We start from the raw sequence: 14752 nt of genomic DNA on the forward strand, positions 1-14752 counted from the left end.
GAAACGTGTCTCCCCCTGGTAGTATAAGGAAAAGGAAGGCCTCATCTGCGATGGAAATCACTTAAGCGGTTACTATGCGAAACTGGAAGGATAATGAAAAACATGGTAAGACACTATCCCTGTGGGGAAAATCTCTAGTTCTGAACTGGTGCGCTTCTAGTATATTTTGACCCAGTACTGGTTCGCGATAAATCGCTTTTGCATGCAAGCAACTGGCGAATTTAACATGGCGATGTCCTAGGAAGTGTCAATTGCCCCCTCTGCATCCCTTTTTCGATAGTTCCGAACTAGTCCTAAATTCTATAGTTCCGAACCAGTTCTAAAATCGACAGACGAAAAAAAAGTATCTTGATTTTTCAATCTTTTTGGTTCTTCCGTGTGCGCGATTTTAAGTTATTTTGGAAGAAATGTGTTTTCAATTTAAAATTAAATTTGTTGGAATGATTTTAAGAAATGTATGTTTATATACCTTCAGAGTTGGGCACGCTGCACTAAATCGAGATTTTCACTACCACTAGGGCTTCAGTGGTAGTGCATTTCAAATTTCACTACCACTATATGGTTAGTGGTAGTGCATTTCAAATTTCACTACCACTATATGCTTAGTGGTGGTGCATTTCAAATTTCACTACCACTATATGCTTAGTGGTAGTGCATTTAAAACTTCACTACCGCTATATGGTTAGTGGTAGTGCATTTCAAATTTCACTACCACTATATGGTTAGTGATAGTGCATTTCAAATTTCACTAGCACTGCGTAGTGATAGTGAAATAGAATTTCCACTATCACTATCTGGTGAGCGGTAAGCGAACGAAAGTTTCACTATCACTGACTAATTAAATTAGTTTACAAATTTAGGAAAAGATTGCGATCTGTGCAAATTTCATAGTTTGCTAGTTAGTTAGTTAAAAAATGTATAACCACCAACCATATAGTGGTAGTGAAATTTGCAATTACCACTAAAGTGCATAGTGGTAGTGAAAACCATTTGGCACTACCACTAACCATATAGTGATAGTGAAATATTTTTTTCACTACCACTATGCACCTAGTGTAGGGATGCAAACGATGCATCGATGTTTTTGGTTCATCGATAATATCGGTTCAATTTTCGATGTTTGCCATCGATGTTTGCTATTTACTAACATCGCGAAATTGACGATACATCGATGGAAGTTTTACCGATGTTTTAAACGTCGACTTTAAGGAGACTCTCCGACTTTCTTTCGGTGTGTTTGACTTCAGAATTTTTTTGTTATTTATGGCCTTATAACAATTATATTCAGCCGTTTTTTATGAACAATGTTATTGAAAATCAACAAAATTTACAAAAGGTAGAAGTTATAGCTGCTATTTCGGATATCACCACTTCTCCTCAGTGACCGCGGTGGTGATTAGTAGATGTGGTGATCTCCCAAATAGCAGCTATAACTTCTTAGCTTTGTAAATTATTGTTGCTTTGCCACAACATTTTTCATAAAAACGGCCCAAGCTCAATAAAATTGTTGGATTCATTCAGAATGCTAATAAAAAACAGAACCAAACACCTCTTAGAATTTCAACAAGATCAGGCCTAGGATCTTTAGGCCCGAACGAACTTACAATGGTATGCATTTTGATTCTAATAATAGAAAGGGTATAGAAAGGATAATAAAATACGGGAAAATACATTCATAATTATTAAAGTATTCAAAATTACTTTAAATTTAACTAGAAATTAACAAATTGCAAAACATCGGAAACTATCGATATATCGAAGTTTCTCTGGCGATGTATTATAGCCTCGATGTTCTTTTCTCCGATGCATCGAAACATCGATGTATCGATGTTACTACTCAAAATTTGCATCCCTAACCTAGTGGTAATGCATTTCAAATTTCACTACCGCTAGGGCTTCAGTGGTAGTGCATTTCAAATTTCACTACCACTATTTTGTTAGTGGTAGTGAAAAATTGTTTTCACTACCACTATGCACTTAGTGGTATTCAGTGTTGCCAGGTCTTCGGCATGAGAAAACGTCCCTCTTGGTGTGAAAAAACGTCATTTCCTGCCCAAAAACGTCTTATTCAAATGAATGTTCAAAAAATTGTTCTTATTAAACTTTTATTATATACAAAGGTACATATGTACGTAATGTATATTAAAATGTTATTTTGACAGAGCACATTTAAAATTCATTGTAAACTGGTTTGAGATCGTTAATATAAAAATCATTTTATACATCCACTTGTGATCAGCTGATTAAGTCATCACCATTTTGATCGATTTTTGCTATTTCTCTTTCTTTTTATTTAATGTTTATTATTTTTCCATAAAATCCGAGCTCATTATATAACAAACAAAATATAAATCCACATTTCAAACTTTGTGCAAAAATTATAAAAAATCTGCAATGCTTCAGCTAGATATTCAACTTTTTATTTAGATTTTTTTTTTTGAGTGTGCAGTTTGATAGCCCATTAAATTTCAGGTCAATAAAGTGCAATTTAAAAGAAGCTAATGCGCGTATGCTTGGTATGCATCATATTTAAGTCATATGGGTCTAAAGAATAAATATCTTTTGAAGCAGCTGCTGCGAAACACACAGCTTGTAAAGATTTGTTAAGAAAATAATTCGAAATCAGTTCTACTTACAAGATTTAGTAACAGAGAAAAATTACTGAAAAGTTAAAAAACGTCATTTTTTACACAAAAAACGTCCAAACGTCAACAGGATACAAAAAACGTCCAAATGACGTTAAAAACGTCAACCTGGCAACGCTGGTGGTAATGCATTTCCCATTTCACTATCACTACACGAATAGTGGTAATGAAATGTTCAGTGCATTGAAAATTTAGTGCAGCGTGCCCAACCCTGTATACGTTTAGCTGTAGCTGAGTTTGCAGAGGTGCTCGCTGTTATTTCTTAGATTCCAGACGGTCCCAAGATGTTGAAATGTTAACACAAAATTTTAGTTTTGTATTACCAAGCTATGAAAAAGCATCTGCGAAGCACAGAATAGAAGCGTATTTGAACGAAAAATCCGTCGAACACATATGTAAAGTAAACAAGCCCCCCGCTGCATCCCTTATTCGTTAGTTCCGAACTAGTTCTGAATTCCACAAATAATATCTAGTTCGTTCTGCATCCCTTTTTCTATAGTCCCGAACCATTTTTAAATCGTCCCTTTAGATATAGATTTCTAGTGGAAAAAACTGAAAATAGTTCTTTAAAAGTACCACTTTTCGCGGATTTTGGTCTGGTTCCCATCGGGCTAGTTCCTTTTTGGCGATAAAGACCTAGTACGGAACTAGAAATTTGATTCACTAGTCCGCGGTTTCCCTGCAGGGAATAAGCTGCAGAGACACGACTTGGTCTGTTACAGCATGACAGATCAGCACTTTTGTAAGTACTATGATATTCCACAAATAAACTACATGGTCCAACGATTTTTGCAGGGAAGTTGTGCAGTGAAGTATTTGTAAAATGGTTTATTTGTATTGATGGCATCATTTTTATTTTTATCGCTCCGAGTTTTAATGTGAGGCGAAAAATATTTATCACTTACATTTTTAAAACACAAAACTTAAAACAACAAAACTGCTTAGCTTTTTACGCCAAATTTTTAATTCTGAAACTGACAATAGAGAAAACAGCGAGTATTGCAAATTCGATGACAAACAACCAAGCAAGCATGAAGCACAAAAAGTGTTACACCGTCTCATCCTCTTCAAGGCAGGATGGGCAAATGGGCTTGGCGTTTACGCCTATCACAGTCAGGTGTTTGTGCCACGTGAAGTAACCAGTCAGCAATCCAATAAGTCGTCTTCAGTGTCGTCTGCTCAGTGAGAGCAAAAAACTAGATAGACCTTCTGAAATTGAAGGCAACATGAGTTTTGCCCACCTGCATCCCCACGATGCCTCCCAGTCATTGCCGAGCGAAGAATTGCCGTCTTTCTGGTGGTTGCTTCGATGGCCGAACAGGGTGTGCTAAACCTAGTTGCCGACCGAGGAATGCCTGGTCTGAGCCAATTCTGGCCAAATGGTCAGATGTGTCATTACCTGGCACCTAAAGTAAAGCAAGCAAGTAAAGCAAGCTCTATATGTTTACCACCATAATTTAGTCGAGACTTGCATTGCCGAACTAGTTTGGAACTAGTTAGAGGGCTAGCCAATGCCTTAAGTGCATCTTGGTTGTCACTGCAGACACGTAAACTCCTTCCCCTCCACCTATGTTCCACCACGTAGTCCATGGCTTTTAGTATTGCAATTACCTCAGCCTGGATACCGAAGCATGTGTCCCTACAGAAAAGTGAAGCTTATCCCCGTTAACTTCGAAAAAGACCCCAGATCATGACCCAGAGTCAGTTTTGGAGCGTGAGTGTGGAAGTAAACCAGCATTCAGTCTCAGGGAACTCAACATTATAGAATCTCTTCAACAAAGGTAATGGTGGCGCACTATCCTGCAGCATTGAAAATACACAAGTGCTTAAATCCCTGCCGCCAGCAATTTCCGCTGCGCCCCACTCGGTATTATACCAACATCCGTTACGTTTTAGTCTGCAGTTGGCCTTTAAGGTTTTCCCACGTATGAAAACACAAAGTGACGATAAGTGCAGCAGTGCGTAAGAGCACTATACACCACTCCAAAAAATTAAAGTTAAATAAAGAGGCTATCAAGCCACCATTTTGGTTCTTAACTATCGAGACCAGATAAATTTTCGTGGACCTCCACCTACAACTCATGAACCCCATATTTTTTTTACGCCAACGTAGACCCCCGTCGAGTCTCCCGTGGACCCCTGGGGGTCCACCTGGACCACTTTGGGAAGCACTGCTGCGTTGCTATAAATTTGGAAGAAAAGCCTTTCCGATGGAACATAGGTGGCGAGTATTGGTAGAAATTTAAGTGCCCTTTAAAGTAGGCCAGTCAGCTAGTGAATTGGGACTGTCCACAGCAGTAAGAACACCAGAAATCTCTTGACCGGTGTTTAATATTTTGTTCGTTATGAATTGGTCAAATTCAAACCAAAGACTGTCTGTTCATGTCCAAATGTAATTTTTAAAATAAACGGCTACATATATCTTACTTCATTATTAACTGAAGATTCTGGGGAAAAAGGATTAATAATACTACTTTCATTCACAAAGTGCAACCGTCCTCTTCTTTTAAATTCGTAGGAGTTTATTTGCGCTGCTCTTAAATGATAATAAAATGAAGATTTGACAATGCTGTTGTACTGTTATTAAAATTAATTTCTCTATCACAGTTTTCACATTTCGCTTTAGTTTTGTTGTAAAGTTTTTTTAAATAACAGCACTCGGCGCCATTGTTAGAATAAAAGTTTTAAATTAAGTCGACAGTCGATAGTGAAAAGGCGACTTCAGTTGACTTCCATAATCTGAATTTGGATCACTAAAAGTAGACTTTCAGAAGTAAAAAGTCGGTTTTGGTCGCAAGTCGAAGTCAACTTTGCCATCTTTATAAAGGTGTTGATTTTTGGTCCCCAATTCGTGCCAATAAATCCAAAAATAACGCATTTATTTCGGGGTTTTATTCTCTTGGGCTGGATAAAATTATATTTCAGCTTCGAAAATGTCCAAGACACCTGTTTGTATGATCATTGGGAACGTGTTAGTTGACGCAGAGCTTTGAAAAGTAAAAATTCAATGCTAATGTTTGTAAGAACGCCAAAAGTCATAGATAGGTCGATCGGTTTTAATTTTATAAAATGCGATTCAGTTGTATATAAGGTATAATTTTAAAAATTTTTAATATGTTCCACTGATTAGTATTTAATGAAATATTCAAGTGAATTATTTTAATAAAAACTATTCTTTAAAGTTATGTATGTCATTTTCTCCATGTTACACTAATAAAAACTATAATACGACGCGATTTTGTTCTATATAACTTACTTATACTATATACTTTGCAATGTTTGCGTACGAAAACGCCAAAACATGATAATTCGTAAAAACTTTTACTGGATTCTACTGGAAATGGGTAAAAAACACAACTAATATCTACGACGTGAATTTACTAAATATTTTTCAAATAAAATACGTTTCTTTTAATTTTAGGCGTCATATTGGATCGGACACTGTGGTGTAGTGGTAAGCAGTGCGCGCTTTCACTCCTCAGAACCTGGCTTCAAGCCCTGGTCAAAGCAACATCGCAAAAAATATAGAAAAAGGGGTTTTCTTAACAGCGGTCGTCCCTCGGAAGGCAATGGCAAACCTCCGAGTGTATTTCTGCCATAAAAACAGCTTCTCATAAAAATACAATCGCCGTTCGGAGTCGGCGTAAAACTGTAGGTCCATCCGCTTTGTGTGACAACATCAAGGCACACGGCAAGTCGGAGGAGAAGCTCGGCCAAACACTAACATACATATGTGTAAGCGCCAATCTATTATTATTATTGGATCGGACGTTTAGTGGTTTGTTATTTTGATTTCAGATTCGAATTCAGCGAAAACTCTTAAATAATATAATAATAAGTCATTCTAATTATTATTTTTAACAAAATTATTATGCTTAAGATTTTAGACGCCATATTGGATCGGCCATTTTGTTTTTTGTTATTTTGACTTCAGATTCGAATTCAGCGACCTCAAAAACCTCTTAAACCAGAATTTATGTGAATACAATAATTTTTTAAATTATGGGCACAAAGTGGGTATCAAGTGCATTGTTCATTATCGGCAAATTTTCGTTGACTACATTTTTGTTCATGTTATGTATCTACATATGGATATATACATATGTATGTACATATTCTTAAAACATCATTGTGGGCCACTTAACGCCCAACTGCGATATTTTGTTTAATAATATATGTACGTGTGTTTGTACATATCAGGAATAACTGTCTCAGTTCACCATATGATAATTAAATTCACGTGGCGGATCGTTTAACACTAATGAAACTTATGGAAAATATTTAATCACGACTAGTTTTGGTTTCAATTATGCATATGTACTTAAAAATTAGTTACCTGTATGTATGTATGATGTAACATTTAATATTTTTGGTATTTGGTTATGGTAATGGTGTGGTAATCCACATATACAAAAGTGTATTCATATGTATTTTAACAAATAAATACGATACTCTACATAAATAAAAATTATGTGAACGTAAAATGGGTAAATAATTATGTACATACATATGTACATATGTACTATGAGCATATCTGTCCCGGCATATTACGAACCCATGGCGTTGCTGGTCTGTTGAGCGCCTTAAACTGGAAAATTATAGATCATATCGCACACCTAGATCTAAAAAAAAGGATCAGTCCAGCGCCTTCGTCTTAACCTGGGGGCTGTGTAGGAGTTACTGCCGCTAAACTAAAACGTAGAATACGTGATAAGAGCAGGTTAAACGTAGAATACGTGAATAAAGTTCAGGTTAAAAACTGTACATTAGTTTTGATTTTATTCGATTGAATGTTGAACCCATTTCAAGTGCTACCCATCTTTTAAACTGGTGGCAGCCCCTTTTAATATTCTTAGTATTAAAACTCAATATTTCTTAATACTCCTTCAATTGCCACCAATATTTTAATATTTCATACAGTAACTTCTGTATAATTTAAATAAGTTCAGCTTTTTAAAGATGGCAAAATATTAAATATTTTGTTAAACCCTTTTCGTGTAACACCAAAATATACATATTTAAATTATCTAATTATTCAAGTTGCAACCTTCTTGAAATTATTTTCAAACTAAAGCGTCCGACATCCGTATTGTGATGCATATTTACATCATCTAAATCCCTTAAGTCAACATAAAATTTAGAACAGGTGGCAACCCTCCTACATGTAGTTTAGAAATAAAATATCTTCAAAGAAGTTCCGATTGATATCCATATTTAAGTAATTTATAACATTGAATTTAACTTTGTAAAGAGCTGGCAACTCTCATTTAAATCTCCACAATCTCTTTCGCCTGACGCTCATATTAGGATACATATTTCAATTTTCGAATCGCCTTAATTTAAGTTTGAACTTCATTTTGTAAACGGGTGGCAACGCTCCTCCAAGCAATTTAGAAATAAAGTTCCTTCAAGGCCATTTTAATTGATATCCATATCGTAGTAATTCGTTTAACCCATTGCATATATTGAATTTAACTTTGTAAACAGGTGACAACCCTGTTTAAAATAATTTCAAACAAAAACCCTTTTTTATCTGACACCCGTATTGCGATGCATATTTAAATTCTCTAATTATTAATTAAAGTTGGACTGAGTTTTCAAAACAAGTGGCAACTCTCCCACATGTAGTTTAAAATCGAGTTTTTTCATATTTTGAATGTTTAATTTATTTTTTTTTATATATTTAATTTTTCTTTGTAAATAGGTGGCAACTCTCCTACATATACTGAAGAAATAAAGCCTGTTCAAACCCATTTTGATCGATAGGTAGGTAGGTACAAAATATGCTGCGATCAGCTTGTACACTAGGGTGGATCGACAAAAAAAGTTTTTCCAGTCCACCCCTAGGATTAAAGATATTTTGAAGGCGATCGCAAAAAAAATTTTTTTTTTTTGCCACGCCCCCCCGATGGGCTATTTACTTTTTTTGACACTACGTCGCCATTTTAAGTCCGATTTTAATGAGCCGTACACCGTTGTTCATGGCTTGGAAGCCGCCACAATTATTACCTTAATCATTTTTTAGAAAAAGTTTCACAGAATTTAAAGGCCTTTTCGACAGACTAAAAAAAATTGGAATTTAGGTATGATGTGAAACGAGATACCGACAGTCACTACTAGAATTTGAACTCGGAGTAAAAAATGATTAAGGTAAGAATTGTGGCGGCTTCCAAGCCATGAACAACGGTGTACGGCCCATTAAAATCGGACTTAAAATGGCGACGTAGTGCCAAAAAAAGTAAATAGCCCATCGGGGGAGCGTGGCAAAAAAAATAAAAAAATTTTTTTGGGATCGCCTTCAAAATATCTTTAATCCTAGGGGTGGACTGGAAAAACTTTTTTTTTTGTATGGGGACCGATCCGCACTATTGTACACCCCAGTGGGTAAAGGTAATCAATAGCTATGCAAAAAGTAATGGATAGCCCCTATAACCTATGCACAAAAAGACGCAATAATTTCTCCACAGCAATATCATACGAAAGTAATGTGTCGCATGTCGCTTTACGAAACTATAAATAGAATTAAAATATAAAAATAAAAATAAAAGTAAAAAACAAGTAAGAAAGTCTAAGTTCGGGCGAAGCCGAACATTAAATACCCGGCGCAAGTATTAAATATATGTTTTTTCACCTTTCCGAAACCTTCCGCTAGATGGTAAGCCGGGGTGTATCAATTATGAGTAAATTAGCGGCCTTCAATTTCGAAATATTGAAGTTTCAAGCATTTCTGAAATTTACCGTTATATGAGAAGCGGCCGTTATTTTAGTCCGATTTCAATAATTTTCAACGTTTTGCTTATATGTGGCAAGCACAATAACCACACCGAGTTTGGTACACATCGGTAGAACCGTTACCGATATACTTATATGAGATCATAAGTGGGCGGTGCCACGCCCATTTTCCAAAGTTTTACCACAATTGTATTTCTTGGTAAAGAATTGTTGCAAGCATCAATTTTGAATAAATTAGCTTCAATATTTACTGATTTATCGAAGATTTTGTATTTCTCTAAATTACCGTTATATGGGATGTGGGCGTGGTTATTGTCCGATTTTAAAAAGTTTCGGCGATTTTTTATGCTGTGCCAAGGCCAACAACTGTGCGAAGTTTGGAAGAAATTGGTGCAGCGGTTACCAAGATATACACATGTAACCATAAGTGGGCGTGGCTACGCCCATTTTCCAAAAATTTATAATATTCTTATTTTTCGTCAAAAAATTATTGTAAATATCAATTTTGAGTGAATAATCTCCAGTAGTTACTAAAATATCGCAGTTTTCGCATTTCTGAAAATTACCGTTATTTGGGGGAAGTAGGCGTGGTTATTGAGCGACTTTAAAAATTTTCGGCCATTTGGTATGTTGTGCGAAGTCCAACAACTGTGCCAAGCTTGGAAGAAATTGGTGCAGCGGTTACCAAGATATACACATGTAACCATAAGTGGGCGTGGCTACGCCCATTTTCCAAAGATTTATAATATTCTCATTTTTCGTCTAAAAATTATTGTAAATATCAATTTTGAGTGAATTATCTTCAGTAGTTACTAAAATATCGCAGTTTTCGTATTTCTGGAAATTACCGTTATATGGGAAGTGGGCGTGGTTAAGGTCCGATTTCGCCCATTTTCAATACCAACCTACCTTGGATTAAGGGAAACCTACATACTAAATTTCGTTGAGATATCTCCATTTTTGCTCGAGTTATCGTGTACACAGGCGGACGGACAGACGGACAGACAGACATGGCTTAATCAATTTCTTTTTTCATCCTGATCATTTATGTATACATTTGTCTATATCTATCTCGATTCGTTTTGGCTGTTACAAACAACCGTTATGTGAACAAAATTAATATACCCTTGTGCACAAGTGCGCTAGGGTATAATAAAGTCCGTGCCACAGGTTTTGAACCCGCGACTAACAACACGGTAGTCGAACACCCACCCATTCGGCTAGCAGCTGTTGAGATAACGTGAACAAAAAACATACTTGAGTTAGTTTTCAAACTTTTTGTTTTATTTGTCGCTTTGTGTGTAGCTTACACATCATCCGCTCGCTTACATTACGATGCATCTTTTTATTCAACCGTAGTTATTAATCTTTTCTTGGTAGAAAAAGGTAATGGATTCCTATTTTCCCTCTGGGATATTTCCCCTCACCAGCGCAATCAGGTTTTGGTCTCCTTTTGTCTCTGCCAGCACTCTAACTGTTTTTACACATGCACGTGTTCGCAGAATGATGACGAAGTGATTTTGTATGGAAAATCATTTGTACTTCCCATATACCAAACGAAAGGAATAAAACTTGAATATTTTATTAAAAAAAAACAAAATCATTCGAGCTGTTTTCGAGCATTTTGGTAATAAAAAAAAATTTTTAATTTTTTCAACAATTTTTTGACTTAAAATGCTCAATTTTTGTCGAATTAACATAAAGTTTGTAAACGATAATATTATATTGCTCCAAGAAACCTATATCCCGAAAATTGAAGTTATATCTGCAAATCATAAGTTGCTAGAGCACCTTAAAGGCTCAAAATTTACCCCAAAAAAAGCCAATATTTACCGTTGTTTTTACGACAGAAACCGAATTGGTTGCTTACCAAAAGGAATCGGTCGACAGATTTGGAGTTTTATCTTTGAAACGCCGCACTTTTGTTTGAAATCGCTTCATTAGTTCTCGTGCAGCTCTAAAAATTACAACTACAACATTTGAGCATACCCTCCATATCGAAACGTAAGACGTATTCTACGTCAAAAAATGTAGATTTTTTGGCATAAATCAATTCATAGGCCTGCTGTGGCGTAGTAGTTACCTAACTACAGTGCGCGCTACTATTCCGCAGGGCCTAGGTTTGAGCGCAGTTTCCGACCAACATCAAAAATTTAAACAAACAGGTTTTTACTACTAGCGGTGGCCCTCCGCAGGCAATGAAAATCTTCCGAGTGTATTCAGCCTTGAAAAACAGCTTCTCATAAGAATACAATTGCCGTTCGGAGTCGGCGTAAAAGTTTAGGTCCCTCCGCTTTGTATTAAAACATCAAGGCGCACGCCACAAATGCGAGGAGAAGCTCGGCCAAACGCTAACATATTGTCTAAGCGCAAATATTAAGGATATATCTCCAATAAAAAAATTTCATTTTCTCCATGATTATATTCACTAACTAAAAAGTACCGCTATACCTGTTTTTTTATTAATTGCGTTCAATCTGTACGATCTACAGACCGTTATATTTCCGGATATGATTTTTGCATTAGGTCACTTCAGATCTAGGTGTGCGATGTGATAAGGCATCAGCAGTGGCGAGCATACAAGGAAGTCTTGGACCATTTCAGAGCTGGAACACTTGAGAATAAGTGTCACTGAAAATATTAGGAGTACGCAACTCGAACTTGCAAGTTTTTACTGAAAAGGCGTGCAATAACACCAAAAAACTTGCAGGAAAAACCAAAAGCGAAAACGTAGCAACGGGAGAGAGCTACAAATTGCTGCAAGTGGAAATGTTACCAGGAGAAACTTGGAGGTATCAAAAAACAAAACATTTAAGAGATGCGTTGTTGTGAAGCGACAGAAGAATCGAAAATATTGAGAATAAATTGAGGCATGTGCATACACATGTACCATATGTACATTAGACTGTGTCAAATAAAACGATTGTTTTTTTTTTCTTGCGGTCCCATATCAGAATTTTGCCGGCAAAATTTCAGCCCTTCATCTTAATTTTTCAGTTAGCGCTCGCAAGAATAAGAATTTTCAATGAGAAAAGTTTTGTTCTGCAACTTTTTTTTTATAAATAATTAAATGTAGCAAATAAAACAGATAGTCTTACATGAAATTTAAAAAATCAACTCTGTGTTTTAAGAGCTAATAACAGTGATTTTTTTCTAAAATTTATATTTTCGTTTACTTTTAAAGAGTAAATAAAAAACTTTAAAAAAAACTTAAATAGCTAATTACTTTATAAAATTGTATGATTTAAACAAAATAGTTTTCATACTTTCGCTAATCCAAGTTTTGTTGGCTTAAAAATTTCAAAAAAAGTCATCAATGTACTATTTCAAAGATGCTCATTTCAACTGCTCGTGTGACTAGCCTAGGTGTTTATGTATATTACAATGTTCCGCAGTCGGCTGGAGAATTTATGAAACCAAGTTTTTCTGAGAGACTGGATTGTATATAGAAAAGTATTTTCTCAGTTTTTTCAGGTTGGCGATTTTTAGATTTTTTTTATACCCGAGCGCACTTGTGCACAAGGGTATATTAATTTTGTTCACATAACGGTTGTTTGTAACAGCCAAAACGAATCGAGATAGATATAGACAAATGTATACATAAATGCTCAGAATGAATAGAGAAGTCGATTAAGCCATGTCTGTCTGTCCGTCCGTCTGTCCGTCCGTCCGTGTACACGATAACTCGAGCAAAAATTTAGATATCTCAACGAAATTTGGTATGTAGGTTTCCATTTATCCAAGGTAGGTTGGTATTGAAAATGGGCGAAATCGGAGTGTAACGGTAATTTCCAGAAATACGAAAACTGCGCTATTTTAGTAACTACCGACGATTATTCACTCAAACTTGATATTAACAATAGTTTTCAGACGAAAAATAAGAATATTATAATTTTTGGAAAGTGGGCGTAGCCACGCCTACTTATGGTTATATGTGTATATCTTGGTAACCGCTGAATCAATTTCTTCCAAACTTGGCTCAGTTGTTGGCCTTGGTACAACATACTAAATTACCGAAAATTAAAAAAATCGGACAATAACCACGCCCACATCCCATATAGCGGTAATTTAGAAAAATACAAAATCTTCAATAAATCAGTAAATATTAAAGCTAATTTATTAAAAAGTGATGATTGCAACAATTCTTTACCAAGAAATATGTTTATGGTAAAATTTTGGAAAATGGGCGTAGCACCGCCCACTTATGATCACATATATGTATTTCGGTAACCGTTGTACCAAACTCGGCATGGTTATTGTGCTTGCCACATAAAAGCAAAACGTTGAAAATTATTGAAATCGGACTAAAATTACGGCCGCTTTTCATATAACGGTAAATTTCAGAAATGCTTGAAACTGCAATATTTCGAAATTTAAGGACGCTAATTTACTCAAAATTGATACACCCCGGCTTACTATCTATGGTAGCTTTCGGAAAGGTGAAAAAACATATATTTAATACTTGCGCCGGGTATTTAATGTTCGGCTCCGCCCGAACTTATACTTTGTTACTTGTTTTTAATTGAAGTTGGCGGTCTTGGGGCCCGAAAAATCTAAATGTTTTATTTTTTAGTGAAAAGGGCCATTAGGGTGCGTATTAATGTCAAAAACATGGAAGGAACATGAAGGAATAGTGGAAGCAATGTTTATCAGCGATGTTTCCTCATGTTTATTTTCACCAAAGTGCAACCAGCAGCCGCGTTTCAGAAAAAATGAAAGATTTGTTTGTAAAAAAAAGCAAATTCAGATGCCTCATGCCGAAAATCCCTAGAAAGGTCATTTGATGTTATAATGAATTTGCATTTTAATCACTTTTAATTGATTTAAATTCTGCACTATGACCACTAAGTTTAATTAAAAAAAAGACTTAAAATCGCCAGCCTGGGAAAACTGAGAAATTACTTTTCTATGTACAATCCAAACTTTCAGAAAAGCTTTGTTTCATCAATTCCCCAACCGACTGCGGAGTGACACGAGCATGCCAAATGCGCATTAGAGTATTGCATTAGAGTATTGATGAGTTTTTAGAAATTTTTAAGCCAACAAAACTTGTAAATGAAAAATAATAGAAAATTTGTTTTTTTATTGTTTTTCTAAGTAAAATGATGGTTTTGAAATACGATATGGGATTCAATGAAAGTATGAAAACTATTTTGTCTAAATCATGAAATTTCATAAAGTAATTACCCTGCAGTGAAATCCCAAACTAGTCAGAAAAAATACTAGTTTACAACTAGAATTCCCTGATAGAAACCGAACTAGTTCGAAAATGACCAGACTTGTACCAAGTATAAAACGATTTATTCATGCCCTGTTTTATTTGACTTCGACAGTTTAATACAATGAAGTACACAAAATATTATGATTTTTATTTG

Source organism: Rhagoletis pomonella, unplaced genomic scaffold, assembly GCF_013731165.1.
Source record: "Rhagoletis pomonella isolate Grant_MI unplaced genomic scaffold, Rhpom_1.0 Rhpom_scaffold_00004, whole genome shotgun sequence".
Classification (NCBI taxonomy): domain Eukaryota; kingdom Metazoa; phylum Arthropoda; class Insecta; order Diptera; family Tephritidae; genus Rhagoletis; species Rhagoletis pomonella.